Here is a 16,565-nt window from a genome sequence, read left to right as displayed (position 1 = left end):
TCTAACCATCATTAACCCCCACCCCTGCTTTCCCCCTTTCATGTCCATATGTTTGTTTTGTACATGTGTCTCTGATTCTGCCTTGCAAACCAGTTCATCTGTACCATTTTTCTAGATTCCACATATATGCGTTAATGTACAATATTTGTTTTTCTCTTTCTGACTTACATCACTCTGTATGACAGTCTCTAGGTCCATCCACATCTCTACAGATGACCAGATTTTGTTCCTTTTTATGGCTGAGTAATATTCCATTGTGTATATGTACCACATCTTCTTTATCCATTCATCTGTTGATGGGCATTTAGGTTGCTTCCATGACCTGGCTATTGTAAATAGTGCTGCAATGAACATTGGGATGCATGTGTCTTTTTGAATTATGGTTTCCTCTGGGTATATGCCCAGCAGTGGGATTGCTAGGTCATATAGTAATTCTATTTTTAGTTTTTTAAGGAGCCTCCATACTGTTCTCCACAGTGGCTGTATCAATTTACATTCCCTGTTGTACTTTTTTATAGAATTTGAATTTTCTGTGTTTACATATTCTTTTATAAGGATGTTTGTAAACTTTTGCTTTTTATTGATTTTAAACTTACATACAGTAAAATTTACTCTTTTTTGGTTGTATAGGTCTATGAGCCTGGACAATTGCATAGTTATGTAATCACCACTACTGCAATCAAGATTCAGAACAGTTCTATCATCTCAATAAAACTCTCTGCTGCCCATTTGTAGTTAAATCCTCCCTTAACCCTTGACCTTGGAAATCACTGATATGGGAAACAATGTTATGGAATTAATGTGGGAAAGCTTCAGATACAATATAAATGACATCACTAGTGAAGCCACATAGGGGGAGAAATTGAAAACCATTAAGTTGTGGCTATTCCAAGTGTAAAGTGAAGGCTCTCCAGTATCCTAGTGTTATTTGGTCAACCTTCTCCTTTTTCTATTTTTTCTCCCCCTCAATATTCCTAAAGGACCACTAACTGGTAGCCAGGGCTCCCCTGCAGCTGAGACCCTGAGCCTCCAACAACAGGAATAGATGCCCTCAACCCCATCCATGGAAGCCAGGTACCACAGCCTCTCCATGGAAGATCTGTCCAGCCAGAAGCCCCCGGAAAAGACCTTCTGTCTGTATCCGGAGCAATAAATTGGGCTGAAGAATTCTGCCTAGAGTCTAAGTCCCCTTTGTATTTTTCCTACTAGTTGAATTTGAACTGAATTACAGAGCTTACAGTCCAGCCTCATCAGGGCCTGATAATTATCTGTCTAGGAAAAGTGTAACTGGAAGTGTTTGCAGAGCCCCAAGAGATGTTAAGGCCCTCAGTGACTGAGTTGAAGTAATGAGAACAGAGATAAAAGCCAGGGTCATACTGCAAAGGTGGCCAGAAAGCCGCCTAGGTTGCTGTGAGATCTCAGATATGTCTCCTTTTTCTAGGATTCCGTTTCCTCGTTGAAATAATGGAGTGATTTTTTTTTTCTTAAACAGGGCCAACTTTTGTGGGGTTTTTTGTTTTTTTTTAAATTTATTTTGCCGTGCTGGGTCTTAGTTGCAGTATGCAGGATCTAGTTCCCGGGCCCCCTGCTTTGGGAGTACGGAGTCTTAACTGCTGGACCACCAGGGAGGTCCTTGGAGTGATCTTTAGTTTATTTTTAAAATAAATTTATTTATTTATTTGTTTTTGATTGTGTTGGGTCTTCGTTGCTCTGTACAGGCTTTCTCTAGTTGCGGCGAGCAGAGGCTACTCTTGGTTGTGGTGCGCGGGCTTCTCATTGTGGTGGCTTCTCTTGTTGCCGAGCATGGGCTCTAGGCGCGCGAGCGTCAGTAGTTGTGGTTCATGGGCTCTAGAGCTCAAGCTCATTAGTTGTGGCGCAGGGGTTTAGTTGCTCTGTGGCATGCCGGATCTTCCCGGACTAGGGCTCGAACTGGTGTCCCCTGCGTTGGCAGGCGGATTCTTAACCACTGCGCGCCACCAGGGAAGTCACTGGAGTGATCTTTAAATGAAGAAGGCATATCGCTGAACATTTTGTTGTCAGCCAAGAGCACTGCGACAGAATAAACATTGTCGATTTTGAAGTAGTCTGGATGCTAATTATGTGTGATGGAAAATTAAGACTATCTAAAGATTAATTTCTAGAGCGGTACCATCCAGAAGGCTGAATAAATGTATAGGTGATTCATATAAATGAGCTTGTGTGTATCTACAGTTACAGCTGTTTCCCGTTACAAAGAGTTATAAACAGTACTGCCTTGATCCAGCTGTTCTTTATCGTGACTGGGCCTTTTTAATAGCCTCCTAACTGCTTTCCTGCCCAGCTTAAATCCATTCTTCATACTGCAGTTGCAACTTGATTGACCTACAGCGAAATCTGACCCGATCCAATGCGCACAGACAGCTTGACTGCAGTCAAATAAGAGAATCCCCAAATGCTAGCGCTCATCGAGGCTGGCCTTTGGCTTCCTCCGCCCCATAGAAAATGCTGAAAGGCAGTGCCACCGTAGGCCACCGGGAAAAAAAAGCAGCCTGCTCTTCGTAGGGGTTGGTCCGGGTGAACGGGAGAAAACTCCCCAGAGAAGCGCGGGCGTACTAGAGGAGCGGAAGCGCAGGCTCCGCAAAGCGCGCCAGCTGGTGAAGTACTTCCGGAGCGCCGCCGCCCACCGTCGGAGGTGAGTGCAGGGTGAACAGGCGTTCCTGCTTCGCATTCCGGGCGGGCAGCGCCACAGCTTCCCCCAGGCCACGGGGAGGCGGACCCGGGAGGGGGTCGGGCGGTGGCGCAGGGCCGCCTCGAGCGAGGAGGTCTGCGGGCAGTCCAGCCCTGCCCGGACTCCCTCAGCCCCCCGCCGCGGCCGCTTTGGGAGTGGAGCGGGGATGTGGACTGCCTTGGAAGGGGTGGCCGCGGTAACCGACACGCTACGGTTTAGAAAGTGACCTTATCGAGCGCCTACTGAGTGCAGTGTAGTTCCAGGTTCCGGGGACGCAACTGTGATTGAGACGGACGCGGGGACTTTTCAGCCTCACGGGAAAGTCGGTATTAATCAAGTCTGATCATAACCTCTGCTCCTGCTCGTAGTAACCCCATTGTTTGGGGGCAGAAGACGATGTTCTTAACGTTCACGGGCCCTGTGTGACCTGGCATCTTGCTTTTGTTTACGTGTATTTTTTTGCTGTATTGTTTCACGCAGGAGAGAGCATTACTTAGTGGTTATGAATACAGATCTGTGGCCTAAGATAATTAATTAAACTTTCTAAGGCTCATTTCTTTGTTTTGGTCAAATGAGGACAACAGTGTTACACATCTCCTAGTACGTAGTAAAGTGCCCGAGTTCTGAGGCTGGCACATTGCAGGCCCTCAGTAAATGCCAGCTGTCGTTATTCGCAGCTAATACAGGTTTGCAGGTTTAAAGGAAAGGTATTGGCTGAGTTGGGCTCACTCTTGTTTCTCTTTGCTGCTTCTCTCAGCCCCTGCCCTTCATTGAGAGGGAGCCCAGGTGATGGCTGTCATGCCCCTGAGAGCCTGGCACAAGGTGAGCTTTGGATCCCTCAGATGTTCCTTCAAGAGATCTGATTTGAAGGAAATGGGATGAGAGGGGTGATTCTGACAGTCTTAGAGCCAAAGCAGTAGGAAGACCCCTGTTCACACATCCCTCATCCAACCCCCCTCCTCCCCCGGTGAGACTGGATGATAGTGAGAGGCTAAGCAGCAGAGACCCCAGGACCCAGGAAGTGATGGCTGGAGATAGCTGGAGAGAATGTCCTGGGAAGCAGAAGTACAGCCTCCTGCATTCTGAGGATTTCTGCTCAGCCAGAGGATCTCCAAGTTCATTAGTTTCCCCCACAGAGGGATATGTGAGAATGAGGGACTCAGGCTAGTAGTGTGGGTCACAAGGGTCTTGGGAAGTGGGGGCAGGGGGACAGCAGGAGGAAGGCAAGAAAAGGGGGGCCTGTGCTGAAACCGCACAACTCAGATGGGACTTGAATCCAGCCAAAACCGAGACTGGGACTTGAACTCCCTGTTTTTTAATTGAGATCACACACCTGGTCTCAGGATTTAATGACACTCAGGTTCTTTATGTCTCCTCGAAGACAGAATTCAGTGAGAGACAAAGTGATAGGTAAGAAGTGGATTTATTTGGAGAGATACACATTCTATTAATGCAAGTTCCTGTGCCCAACGCACAGTGAGGCCAAACAAACTGAAACGTTGGAGTTTGGAGCAGAGGAAGGCCATGCAAGGAGACGATGCGGCTCATGCCCTAAAAGCCCCAAACTCCCCAAAGGGTTTCAGCAAAGCACGTTTAAAAGCCGGGTGAAGGGACTTCCCAGGTGGCGCAGTGGTTGAGAGTCTGCCTGCCAATGCAGGGGACATGGGTTCGTGCCCCGGTCCGGGAAGATCCCACATGCCGCGGAATGGCTGGGCCTGTGAGCCATGGCCGCTGAGCCTGCGCCTCCGGAGCCTGTGCTCTGCAATGGGAGAGGCCACTACAGTGAGAGGCCCGCGTACCGCCAAAAAAAAAAAAAAAAAAACAGAACAAAACCGGGTGAGGGAGGGGTTGCAAGGTGTGTGGTCAGCTTGTGCACAGTCCTCTGATTGGCTGATGGTGTAGCAGGGTGGGGTCACAGGGCTAACTTTATCAGTCCTTAGGCTCCAGGAGGCCTGGGGTGGTGGAGTGGTTACATCTGCAAAACAACTCAGGAAATGTGCATCAAATGCTACTCTCTAGGTACTTAGGAGCTAAAGCAGAGGATACGAGGGAAGGCCTGTCCCAGGAAGGCCCCATGGGGTCCTGCTGGGTTACAATTCCATAGACAGAAAGTGGTCCATCTCAAAGGGCGAGAGTGGCCCTAGGAGAAACACACTCCACAGAGACAGAGTGTGGGCCATCTCAGAAAGTGAGAGGCCCTAGGTTTCCCTGGTAGCACAGTGGTTAAGAATCTGCCTGCCAGTGCAGGGGACACAGGTTCGAGCCCTGGTCCGGGAAGATCCCACATGCCGCGGAGCGGCTAAGCCCATGTGCCACAACTACTGAGCCTGCGCTCCAGAGCCCGCGAACCACAACCACTGAGCCCACGCTCCTAGAGCCCATGCTCCACAACAAGAGAAGCCACCGCAATGAGAAGCCTGCACAAAACAAAGAGTAGCCCCTGCTCACCCCAACTAGAAGAAGCCCGCACGCAGCAATGAAGACCCAACGCAGCCAAAAATAAATAAATAAAATAAAAAGAATCCGCCTGCCAATGCAGGGGACACGGGTTCGATCCCTGGCCTGGGAAGAGCCCACATGCTGCGGAGCAACTAAGCCCCTGTGCCACAACTACCGAGCCTGCGCTCTAGAGCCCGTGAGCCACAGCTACTGAAACCCGTGCACCTAGAGCCTGTGCTCCACAACAAGAGAAGCCACCACAATGAGAAGCCCGTGCACTGCAAGGAAGAGTAGCCCCTGCTCGCCACAACTAGAGGAAGCCCGTGCACAGCAATGAAGACCCAACACAGCCAAAAATAAAAACAAATTAATTAATTAATTAATTAAAAAAAAAAAGAAAGTGTCTCTAATCTTCTGACATTTGTTGCCTGTGGAGCTTAGGGTCAGGATCTTGGGCTTAAGTTTGCTGTTGTGTGGTGATCCATTTAAGTGTTTTAACCCACAGAGTTGAGGTCAGGTTGTCATTTTCTATAGATCATTCTATGTGCTGGACAGAAGGTGGACTTGGAGGATGAGTCTGGAGTTAGGGACTGTTGCAGTGGTCCACAGGACAGTTGCTGAGGAACTGAAAAATGATATGGTAAGTAATGATGGAGAGTAGGAGTCAGATCCAAGAAATATTTAGGAGATAAAACTGGCAGGATTTGATTACTGATTGCGCGTCAGAACTGAGCAGTGAGTAGGGAAATGGTTAAGAGGGAGGGATTCTCGGGTTTCTAGCCTAGGAGACCAGGCTGAAAGTTACAGGCTGAAAGGCTACTAACTCACTGAGACAAGGGATCAAAATCAGAACCAACATCATGTTTGAGCATTTCGTTTCTCACCATTTGTCTCTCACGTACTGAGCAGTTGGTATGAATTTGGAGGAGCGAAGAAGCCAGTTTAGGAAGGGAGATGAGTTCCAAACTGGATTGTGGCTCATATGAATGAGGAACATAACTGGGGTGAAGGTTGTATCAGCTTAAAAGAAAAAAAAGCACAACGTAAGAGCTGTGAGTTGAGCTTATTCAGGGTTTTACTAAGGTCTGTAGCGCAGGAGACAGCCTCTCGGCTCTGAGGAACTGTTCTGAAGAGATAAGGGAGGAGCCAGGATGTATATGAATTTTTTGCCATGGGGGAGAAAAACCAAAAACATGTCAAACATCAAAAGATTACTCCTAAACACAAAGAACAGACATCTTGAGTTAATGATTTTAGTGCTTTGCATGGGAAGATTCAAGAATTTGGGGTCATTGAAAAATTTCCTTAGATGTGTATCTTAACTAACTAAGGGTTGTATCCAGAGCACAGAAGATTCCTGTTTTTCTCCATCCTGAATTCCTCTCAGACGCTTTGTGGGTGGACGACTGCAGTGGCTAATGGCTTGATCCTTGTAAAACTGGAATGGCAGGCAACAATATTTTTTTTCTTTAGTCATCAGGGCATCTGAGTTAGCCATGTGTGATGCCAGAACCTCATGAGACCTTGGAGTGAGGAGATGGGAGGATCATCACCACACAGGGAAGGCACCAAAGAGACCAGGGGATCAGATCATGGCACTGTATGGGAAGGGAGAGTTGGGCTGCTGGCAGGTTTGTTTGGCAGAGGACAGATTATGTGAGAGGCATAGAGACGGTCCAAGGAGCTACCTAGCAGCCATTAGAATCAGGAAGCACCTTCTCCAAGGAAGACCATCCGGAGTTGAGTAGGCTGTTCAGAGGGAAATCTGCTGGAGGGGCTCAAGCAGAGGCTTCACAGCCCCCTTTTGTTGGAGGTGGGAGAGTGGGTGGCACAACAGAGTTTTAAGCATCAGGTGTGCTGGAGACAGAGGCCCACTTGGACAAACCATGGCTGTTCTCGATAGGTGGGCGTGAGGATTGGGGTAGAGCTTGCAGGTGTGGAAACAAAGCGGGGCTCAGGGAGCAGGATGGGCTGGCCAGGCCCTTGATCAGTGGGGTCAGTAGATCCTGACGTGTCACCAGTGAGAAGGGCAGTCAGAGGGCGATCATCTGCTTGTGGAGAGTCTGAAACTGGGAGGGTACATGCAAAAAGGAAGTGGGTTTGCTTCAGGAAGGTGAATTCACGAAAGACTTCCTCTGTTCCCATTTTCCTGTAATGTGACATGGCCACTTGTAATAGTAAATCTTGTGTGCAAGTAGAAGCTGCTCTGGTAGTGAAGGGAGTTTCAGATTTTATGGTTATAGGTGTAGCCATTCGTTAGCACTCGTGTCCATGCTCTATCACCCTTTCTTCATTTCCCACCTGTTGTCACAGTTCCCTCCCTCAGGCCCTCATACTGTCCCCTGTGCCCCACCCTCTGGCTCTAGGGCAGCAGGAACCTCTTGTCTCAGAGGGTGGTGACCTTCGAGGCCATGGCTGTGTACTTCACCCAGACAGAGTGAGACAGTCCCTACTGCACAGAGGGCCCTGTCCAGGGAAGTGATGCTGACAAGTTACAGGACCTTGGTGTCCCTGGGTAAGGCCACTTTGCCTTTAGGAGTCAGACTCAGGACAGGGGTAGGGTTGGATCAAGGCATGAATCTCATAACTTGTGTATTTCCAGGGACAAAACCTCCTAATCCCTCAGCCCCAGAGGATGTCAGGCTGGGAAGGAGGAAGAAGGAAGAAGCCTGAGGCTAGTTTGGGTCTAAGGAAAGTGCAGCTATTATGGTGGGGAAACACTCCCCATCATAAGAGGCTCCATGCAGGTCACAGTGGAAAAGAAGTATTTACTGTTGAAGTTCTCAACTTCCTTCAGCTCATCCAGTGGTCTAAGGAAGCCTTCCACCATTGCTTCTCTGTGCTTGTGTGTGTCACAGAGGATCTTGTTACAATACTCAAAGTGGCCTTTTAGGAGGAGGTCACAAGTGTTCAGTTTCTTTTTGATCAGAATCTCCTTGGGCTTCCTCACCCTCCACCCCACCTGTGTGGGCCTTATCCTTACTGGGCTGCTTTGGAGTTTCCTTCTCTTGACAGCAGACACAAGGCTACGAGGTGCCTTAAGAACACTCAAGTGAGACCCCCCCCCAACAGCCCTGTTTTCTCCCCACTTTTCAGGATACCCAGTTTGGAAACTTGCTCTGATCTCACTTTTAGAAGGAGGGTATTTGCCTTGGGGCCTGCAGAGGGGACCAAAAACATCTGTAAAGGTAAGTGAAGCAGGTTTCAGACCAGCGGCCTGAATCCTTTGTCAGATACATGGTTTGCAAATTTTTGAGCACTTGCCATGTGCCAAAATGGCACTTCTTTAAGAAGCTCTGGAGGATAATAGTTAGAGACAGATGTAAAGAGCTAAAAAAGAGAGGATGTGTTAAGTGCTGTTGCTGGTGTATAGGCAGTGGGCTGTGGACAGCAGAAGGAAGGGTTAGAGTAATTCCCATTTAGAAGATCAAGTAACCTTCCTTTAGTGGCAGGACATTTCTTCTGAGTTCAACGGATAAGAATGGGTTGCACATGGGAAAAAAAAAAGGAAGGTAGTCTGGCTGGAGGAAGGGAATAGAAGATCCACTGCAATTTCTGGCATAATATCTGACAGAGACTAGTATCTGAAATATATAAACAACTTTCAAGACTCAATAGTAAGGGCTTCCCTGGTGGCGCAGTGGTTGAGAATCTGCCTGCCAATGCAGGAGACACGGGTTCGAGCTCTGGTCTGGGAAGATCCCACATGCCGCGGAGCAACTAAACCCGTGCGCCACAACTACTGAGCCTGCGCGTCTGGAGCCTGTGCTCCTCAACAAGAGAGGCTGCGATAGTGAGAGGCCCGTGCACCGCGATGAAGAGTGGCCCCCGCTCGCTGCAACTAGAGAAAGCCCTCGCACAGAAACGAAGACCCAACACAGCCAAAAATAAATTAATTCATTAATTAAAAAAAAAAAAGACTCAATAGTAAAAACAATTCAGTTAAAAAATGCACAAAAGGTATGAACAGACATTACACCAAAGAGGATATACAGATAGCAAATACGTATGTGAAAAGATGTTCGACATCAGGGGAATGCAATTTAAAACCACAGTGAGCTGTCATACACACCTGTCACATATATCACATATATAATTGTGAAGAGCTTCATGGTTTAAAGTACTGGAAAATCTATTTAAGAATGGATATATTGGACTTCCCTGGTGGCACAGTGGTTAAGAATCTGCCTGCCAATGCAGGGGACACGGGTTCGAGCCCTGGTCTGGGAAAATCCCACATGCCGCGGAGCAACTAAGTCCGTGCATACAACTACTGAGCCTGTGCTCTAGACCCCATGAGCCACAACTCCTGAGCCCGTGTGCCACAACTACTGAAGCCCACGTGCCCAGAGAAGCCACTGCAATGAGAAACCCATGTACCGCAACAAAGAGTAGCCCCTGCTCGCCACAACTAGAGAAAGCCCACGCACAGCAACGAAGACCCAACGCAGCCAAAAATTAAATAAATAAATACATTTATTTTTTGAAGAAAGGATATATTTTTAAAATAGACCTTTATTGGAGTATAATTGCTTCACAATACTGTGTTAGTTTCTGTTGTAAGAATGGATATTTTTGATAAACCCTGAGGCCGTGAGCCACGTGGCCAAGCAGTTCTCCTGGGTTCCCTTACCCAGCTGCTTTCTGCCCGGGCGCCCCCTTCCCGATAAAGTCTTTTGCTTTCTCAGCAAAAAAAAAGAAAGAATGGATATTTCTGGGTCTCTCCTTCAAGCATTCATTCTTCTGACTTTCTTAGTAAGCATTCAAAAGCATAGGGCTTAGGACTAAAAACCTAATAAGATTTTCTTTTCTCCACTTCTATGCTGTTATCATGGTAGTCACTAGCTACATGTGCTTATTAAATTAAACTCTTAAGCACTTGAAGTGGGGCTGATTCAGATTGAGAGATGCTGTAAGTACCAGAGTTTGAAGACCTAGTATAAAAAAATGTAATTGAGGGGACTTACCTTGCAGTTCAGTGGTTAAGACTCTGCGCTTCCACTGCAGGGGGCGTGGGTTCCATCCCTGGTCAGGGAACTAAGATCCTACATGCCACGCGGCACGGCCAAAAAAAAAAAAAAAAAAGGTAAAAAGTAAAAAAATGTAAATGACCTCATTAATAATCTTTATGTTGATTTCATGTTGAAATAAAATTTTGGATATATTGGGTTAAATAAAATATGTTATTTAAATATATTAAATATATTATGTAAAATTTATTATTAAAATTAATTTTGCCATTTTCTTTTTACTTTTTTAATGTGGCCACCAGAAAATTTAAATTACATATGTAACTTGCATTTATGGCTCACATTATATTTCTTTGGACATCCCTCTTCTACTGCAGAGCATATCCTTAAGCCCCCTTACTTAGCCATCCGTGCATAAATGTTGTTGGTGCATGTGGAAAGTCTAGAACACAGAGCTTATGGCTGACCTGAAGAGTTCTGTCCTAGGGAACTTACTGCATGGGAACAGAAAATGAGAGAGCAGTCGTGTTGTATGAAAGGAGAGAAGGTTAGCAGTCCCCTTGCCAAGGATGGAAGAGGCCCTCGGGCCTGACAACACGTATTCAGAAAATGAGAGAGCAGTCAAATGGGAGCGTGGAGCAGGAGCAGTGGCCCCACCGCGGTGCCTTTGCCATTGTGACAAAGTTCCGTAATGGGCTCTGTTTTAGAAATACTAACTCAAAATAGTATGTAATTTGATTGGACTGAGGAGAAAATGAAGGCATAAACCCCTGTTCCATTGTCATTATATTGCAATTAATAACTTTGGAGGCCTATACAAGTTTGGGGACAGGGTGATGTAGGGATGAAAAGGATTGTGAGAAATGTCCTGGTACCACTGACAGAGCTTAGTAAAAGTGTCAGTGAGTTGGGTAACGTAGGGGAGTCCTGATATAAAAACAGTTTTTATGGTAGATGACACTAGACTTAATGCCATGAAGTTTGAGTTTCTTTGGGACACCCACCTCCCTGGGTATAGCAGGCTGTTGAGAATGCAGCTCTGTAATCTTGAGGAGAGGTCAGGTCTGGAATTGTACAGTTATTTTTGAGCCAGAATAATTTTATTATTGCAGTGCATGAGTTGTATGCCTATTTATACAGAGTAACAAACAATTATTCAATCATTTATTTATCATACTTATTTAGTGTCTACTATGTGCCAGGTATTGTTCAGGACACCCAAGATAGCAGGAAAGAAAACAAAGTCTGTGCTCTCATGGAGCTTATGTTCTAGTGGTTTAAGATCAAGGTCAGCTAATTTGTAAAGAAAAGGAAAAATAAACCAGGTGTTCAGCACATAGTTTTATTTTGCAAAAGATATAATATTTTAGAATACAAATTAACAAAAGTGTACAAATTGATAAAGATCAACACTTGAATGTAAAATTTATTTTTTTAACAACTCAAAAATTTAGAAATATTGGTTAAATTTTGTGCTTCCCTGGTGGTGGTGGTGCAGTGGTAAAGAATCCACCCTACAATGCAGGGGACACGGGTTCGATCCCTGGTCAGGGAACTAAGATCCCACATGCCGCGGGGTAACTGAGCCCACTCGCCACAACTACTGAGCTCGCACGCCTCAGCTAGAGAGCCTGCGTGCCAGAAACTACAGAGCCCACACTCTGTGGAGCCTGCACGCCACAACTAAAGAGAAAACCCGCACACTGCAATGAAGAACCCGTGCGCCACTAGGAAAGATCCTGCATGCCTCAATGAGGTCCTGCGGGCCGCAACTAAGACCTGACACAGCCAAAAATGAATGTAATGAGTGCGGCAAAGCTTTTGCTGTTAAGTCAACGTTAAGTCAGCATCAGAGAATCCACAGTGGAGAAAAACCATGAGTGTAGCAAGTGTGGGAAAACCTTTAGGACTTCCTCCCAGCTACATCATCTTGGGTATGCCCACCCTAGAAAGAAGCCTGTCCTGGACCTTGGTTCTTTTGGCCTCCCAGCATTTTTTACCCCATTTTCATGGTAATTACTGCCCTACTTTTTGGGGAAATACCACTCTGCCCCAACACAACAGTTCATGTGGTTTGGGTGGGGCTCTATTCCCTACTGCAAAGGTGGAACATGTAGCCTAGTCTGGCCCATCTGTACTGTTCCTTCCACCCACCACAATGGTGGGTTCAGGTGACCCAAGTTCATCCAATCAGAATGGACCCTTTGACTGTGCAAAACCTACCACGAAGTGACATTCTTTTCTACTGGACATGGATGTTAGCCTTGACCCATGTGAAGGCTGAGAAGAAAGCCAGCCCTGCAAACAGAGATGCAGAGAACTAAACTTACCTCTGAATTTTTCAGTGATGTAAATCAAAAAATTAAATTCTTTGCTTAAATAGTTTTGAGTTGGGATTTCTTTGACTTGTAACAGCATCCTTACTGATATTGAGTCATTTCAATGTCTCATATGTTTCAAAACCTTCAGATTTAACATAAACTTGATTTAGCTTCACTGATTCCACACTATGAAGAAACCTTTCATGTGAGTGATGTATTGGAAAAGATGTAGCTATGATTCTGATGGTTCATACAGAGGCAGCCACTCAAGTGTTGTGAATGTGGGAAAGCCTTTAACCCTCGATTAAGCCAGGTCAACATTCAGGCATCCTAAATGGTTGGAAGTTACAGCAATTTAAGCACTTTAATGAAAATTTCAAGTTATTATAAAACAAAATATCGAATATTCTGTAGGGTAGATGAATGTATTAATTAGAAAAAAATTTTTTTAAGTATTTATTTCCTACTCAGTTTCTAATAGAAGTGGATGCTGAATTTTATCTTATTTTAGATTGTTAAAGATGATATTTCTTTTTTGACCTATTTATATAGTTAATTATATTAATGTTTTTCCTAATATTGAGTCATACTTATGTTCTCATAATCTTAGTGGGGTATAGTGTTGTTAAGTTTCTTTAACTGTTGCTGGATTATATTAATATGTTTAGGATATTAGCATCTATATTCATAAATGTGATTGGCCTGTAATTTTTTTCACTCTTCGTCAAGATTTGGGACCTGAATTATACCACATTGCTAAAAATAGTTAGGAGACTATTCTTTCTCTGTGCTTTGGAACAGTTTCAAAAGCCTAGCAATTATCTGTTCTTTGGAAATTTGAAAAACGTTCACCTATAAAGCTGCCTGGACCCATTGCTTTTGTTGGGGGTAGTGTAAGGCAGAGTAGAACTTTCACTCCTTTAGTAATTCCTTCCCTGGCATTGTCCATTACATTGTCTATTTCTTCTTGAATCAATGTTGGTAACTTATAATTTCCTACTGACATTTATAAATCATTAGCTTAGCATTGTACCCAAGTTACTTTTCTTACTTTAAAAAATATTTTCAAATATGCCCCTTGTCATTCCCGTTTGTTTGTCTATAAAACCTATAGGAAGATTTTTATTACTCATATTTGAGTAATAGCATGTTTGCCCTGCCCTTTTATCTAGTTAGGGGGCTTTTACACCCAAGGAAATGGCTTCGGTTCTCAGTCTGAAGCAAGATTTTACAAACGCAGCACTTTTGACATTTAGGACCTGATAATTTTTTGCTGGACACTGTCCTGTGAGTTGTAGGATGTTTAGCCTACCCACTGGCCTCTACCCACTAGATACTATTTGTGATGTTCTCCCCTACCCTCATTCATAACTATCAAAATTGTTTCCACTGGTCTAAAGAGATGCCGAGGATATGTTTTTGTAAAAATAAGGAGGAAGTTCTCTTCTTTGGATGCCTGTCAACCTGTGCCTTACTTCCCATGCCACCTTGTACTGACATCTACTGTCATGGCAGTTTTTCAATTCCAGATTTAACCTGTTGACTGAAATCTGGCCCTGAGAAAATGACTTCACCACGTCCTCTTTACATGACAGCCATCTACCCCTGCCCGGGGAGGGGAATCATTTTTAGTAGTGGACTTATAATTCTGCCGAAACCAAAGTGATTCAGGTAAAGAAATGGTTGAAGTCACTTGAGTTGAGGTTTGTTAGTTCCTGTTGTTGCTTCCCCAACAGAATACTAGTCTTTAATTTGCCATAGCTGTTCTTTAATAAATGCTAATAACCAGTAACATTTTGTGGCACTTATCTCTGCAAGGTGCTCCACAATGCATTAACTTACTAACTCCCAACAGCCTTTGAAGTACTGTTATCTTGTTTCAATTAGGAAAGTGAGGAACAGAGAGGTTAGGTAGGTTGCCCAAAGATACAGCTAGTAACTGGAAGAGCAGAGATTCAAACCCAGGCAGTCTGGCTTCAGAGCCCGTGCTCTAACTGTCACAGAGTGATGCCCTAAAGGCTGGAAGCAAGATCTGTAACAAATGTAATTCAGTGACAGAAAAGACACATTGGAGGTGACTTTGGTATGCTCTTTGTGAGTGGAAGACACTGGGGATCAGGTCAAGGCAAAGGGAGGCTGTATATTGGCTTTGGACAAAAGAGGGCGGTGAATGGGTTGAGATAAAACAGCGAGGCATATCTAGTACAGAGTGGCTCATTGTGTGTTTGACAGTCTCAAACTGCTGTTGTCAGGGAGGTAGCATGTGCAGAAGTTGAAAATACAGCTCTAGGAGGCAGAGGACCTCGTTCCTAGATTCCCCAGTAAGGCTTAGTGGCTGCATGGCACTGGCATTTTTGTTGCTACAACTATTTGAAAGTAGTACCTTCATAGTAAGTGCCTGAGCCAGAAAGCTGGACCCCCAAGGTGTCTCTTATCTCTAAGGTAACGGAGTAGCTCCATCTTCCTGAACTTGAGTATCTAGCAGATTATCCATGATATGTGACCTAGGTACCACTGCTGGAGTCCCCCTCGAACTGACTTACCGTCTTTGGATCAGGCTTGGTTAGGTTCAAGTGCACATAATTGAAAGTCCAAAATAATAGAGCTTAAAATAAGACTGGAGTTGATTTTTCCTTTTTTTAAAAAGAGATCTGGGCACTTCCCTGGTGTTGCAGTGGTTGGGAATCTGCCTGCCAATGCAGGGGACACGGATTCGAGCCCTGGTCTGGGAAGATCCCACATGCCGCGGAGCAACTAAGCCTGTGCACCACAACTACTGAGCCCACGTGCCGCAACTACTGAAGCCCACGCACCTAGAGCCTGTGCTCCGCAACAAGAGAAGCCACCACAATAAGAAGCCCGGGCACCGCAATGAAGAGTAGCCCCCGCTCGCCTCAACTAGAGAAAGCCGGCACGCAGCAACGAAGTCCCAAGGCAGCCATAAATAAATAAATAAACAAACAAACAAATAAGTAAATACATACATATATACATACATACATACATACATAAAAATAAAAGAGATCTGGAGATAGGCAGCTGCACACTGGCAGCGGGAATCCTGCCTCCTTCCAGTTCACTGCACTGCCATCCATCAGATGGGGCAATATCCTCATAGTCTAAAGCAACAGCTAGAGCTCCAGCCATTCCAGGATGCAGGATGGAGGAAAAGAAGAAGAGCATGTCACCTTCCTTTCAAGGAAATATCCTGTAAGTGCTGAGAACACTTCCACTTCCACTTCACTGTGCAGAACTTAGTCCTGGGAGAGCCACAGACTTACAAGGATGGCAAGAAATGTCCTTGGATGAGAGACAAGGTGCCAACCCCTGATGAACTTTTCTGTTACTAAATAAGAGGAACAAATAGATGTTTGTACAGGCAACTAGCAGCCTCTGACACTGCCAACATGTCTTAACTTTATATGTCCAAAGTAGTTTGCACGTACTGCCGTAACAAATACCACAGACTGTGAGGCTTAAACAACGGAAATTTATTTTCTCACAATTCTGGAGGCTGGAAGTTCAAAATCAAGGTGTTAGCAGGTTTGATTTCTCCTGAGGCCTTTCTCCTTGGCTTGCAGAAGGGCAGGAGGGGCAGTCATAGGAGACAACACAGGACATGAAGAGGTAATCAGTGCCACTGGGCATTATGGCAGGGTTGGTGGCAAGTGGGTACAAACGTACAGGGAGGCCACGCGAGATGCCTCTGAAGACACCACGTCCATCTGCCGGGGATGCTGGACTGTAGCTTGAGCAGCCCCATGTTGAGGTATCCATTACATGGTTCAGGCATCAGATGTGTGGGCAGACAGGATTAACACATCTGTAGAAATCATACTGCCCGTACTTTCTCATCAAAGATGTAGATTTGTTGCAATTAGATTTTTCGTCCACCTGGAATTTATTTTAGTGATGGTGTGAAGTAAGAATCTTATTTTTCTATTGGGATATCCAAATGTTCCAGCATAATTTATTGAAAAATCCCTCCTTTCTCCACTGCTTTTTTTCAGCTCTGTTAAATGATTGACATGCAATTTAATCAGCTGATTGATTTCTACAAAGGTCTTGCTGGGATTTTGATTGGCTTGCTTTGAATATATAGAGCAATTTGGGGGATAACTGAGATCT

General features: G+C 45.2%; 1 protein-coding gene across 12 annotated transcripts in view; it reads left to right on the top strand.

Annotated features, from left to right (window-relative positions):
* Positions 1-2,686: 2,686 nt before the first annotated feature.
* Positions 2,687-16,565, top strand: part of ZNF19 (zinc finger protein 19) — a 56,072-nt gene continuing 42,193 nt past the window's right edge. For 7 of the 12 annotated variants that reach the window (XM_082608253.1, XM_082608252.1, XM_082608254.1 and 4 more), the window contains exons 1-2: positions 2,693-3,029; positions 3,465-3,529. The gene's annotated coding sequence lies outside the window, so the exon portion shown is untranslated. Of the gene's footprint in view, positions 3,030-3,464; positions 3,530-8,303; positions 8,335-16,565 lie in introns of those variants that run through there. The other 5 variants (XM_082608247.1, XM_082608255.1, XM_082608246.1 and 2 more) reach the window with 5 other exon arrangements.

The sequence above is a fragment of the Mesoplodon mirus genome (assembly GCF_964341445.2).
Source record: "Mesoplodon mirus genome assembly, chromosome: 19".
NCBI lineage: Eukaryota > Metazoa > Chordata > Mammalia > Artiodactyla > Ziphiidae > Mesoplodon > Mesoplodon mirus.
Note: the sequence above shows the minus strand (reverse complement) of the source record. Positions and strands in the feature narration are given on the sequence as shown.